The sequence below is a fragment of the Mastomys coucha genome, unplaced genomic scaffold (genome assembly GCF_008632895.1).
Source record: "Mastomys coucha isolate ucsf_1 unplaced genomic scaffold, UCSF_Mcou_1 pScaffold12, whole genome shotgun sequence".
NCBI classification, from domain to species: domain Eukaryota; kingdom Metazoa; phylum Chordata; class Mammalia; order Rodentia; family Muridae; genus Mastomys; species Mastomys coucha.
Window position 1 is genome coordinate 77,000,028 of NW_022196894.1, and position 1,785 is coordinate 77,001,812.

General features: G+C 36.4%; 1 pseudogene; it reads right to left on the reverse strand.

Annotated features, from left to right (window-relative positions):
- Positions 1-354: 354 nt before the first annotated feature.
- Positions 355-678, reverse strand: LOC116086515 (annotated as a pseudogene).
- Between the last annotated feature and the right edge of the window lie 1,107 nt (positions 679-1,785).

Here is a 1,785-nt window from a genome sequence, read left to right on the forward strand (position 1 = left end):
AAAATTGCTACTATTTAGCTCAAAGTTCCCCAAACTACAGTCTACATTTTAAGTAAAGCCTATAATTAACTTTCAAATGACATGGAGGTGGTGCTTTATTGTTGTCACTTTCTAACATTTAGCTCAATGAATATTAAATTAAATTTAAAACATAAGGCTCAAAAGGTAGTAATTTTACTAGGTAGTGCCATGTGTTTTATACACAACAAAACAATGTTAATAATACAATAAGAAATTTGGCTTATTTTATATGTCATAAGACAATACCTTATTCCAGGAAAGCTAGTATTTTATTCAGATAGTAATTCCAGTACACATGGTCCAAGAACATTCAAATAAGAATTCAAATCAGAAGTTAAAGATTGGTCTTCAAACATCATAGCCAACAATGTCACATGTGCCTATGATCTCTCCAATATAAAACCACATCCACACCTCAGTGACCATCAAACCATTCAGCCCAGATTCCTTAACGGTAAGGAGTTTGAAGCTACCAGTTTTAACATTTTGAACTTTTTTTTCACACTCTGAATAGCTGTAGGGATTTCACCAGGGGTTGGGGGAACCAGCTCAACTTTGGCTTAATGCCAAAATGTGGCCAATGGAGGCTTCCAGACTGAGGGCAGCTGCCTTCATCCACATTGCCTTTTCTACAAAGTTACAGATGAACTTGGCCATGGCCTAAGATGGAAGGCACGTCTCTCCAAGCCACGAGCCAAATGTCATTTACCCAATTTTAAAGCACACCATTGCTGAACCAGATACCAATTTCATTTTAAGGTATTTTGTCAGTTTGAGTGTGTATCGTATATGATTAAATAGAAACTGTTTAGTTTTGGTATTGCAAAATACAGTCGAAGTTAGCTGTAGAAAGTACACACAATTATAGGCAATGTTTAAGAGTCGTTTGGCTCAGACCATAGCTCAGGTGGCAAAGTGCCCTTTCATATAAGCATAAGGGTCTGAATTTTGTCTCCAGCAACCGTTTGAAAAGCCTTGTGTGGCAAGATGTGCCTATAATGCCAATGCAACAAGACAGAGACAGAGGGATCCCTAGTACTTTACAAGCAGCCTAATAACCTAATCAGTGACTTATGGGTCTTGCAAACATTCCTGCCATAACAAACACTGTGAAAAACAATAGAGAAAACTTTGGACAAAGACTTTTGGCCTTGATTAATGTACCTGCACAGTCATGTTCAGGTACAGAAACATAAAGCACACATACAAACTGACATCTTAAAATTTATATATTCAGAATGTATGTGCATGTTTGTACACATGCTGGGTATAGTAGGTTCTTTAAAATAACTCATAAGATATTGTCCTGCATTTTAAGTTGCTGGAAGCAAATGACATAAAAAAGAAATCTGTTAAAGAGATCAGAACCTGTTCAATCAGAAAACCTTCAAAGTGGAGAAAGTGGAACAGATGTTGTTTCAGTTGGTTTTAAAGCAATATTTTAGTAGGAGAATGTGCTGTTTAGACTTATGTAAATTACTTCCAGCAGCAGCTAAAGCCCCATGAAAGGAAAACCATCACGACTAAAGTTAGGGTACTGCTGTTTAACACAAAGGTAGTGTAAACACCTAGGTATGATTTTGAGTGTGATGGGACCCATTTTAAGCAAGACCTGTGCTGCTTCTCCACTTATAAGCATCGTGTTCTCTTTCTGTTTTTCTTTAAAACACACTCTAACTTTATAATATTTTAAATTTCTCATGCCATGAGATAAATAGAACTGATATCAGGAACACAGAATTTCGCAAACATGTGAAAGTAATG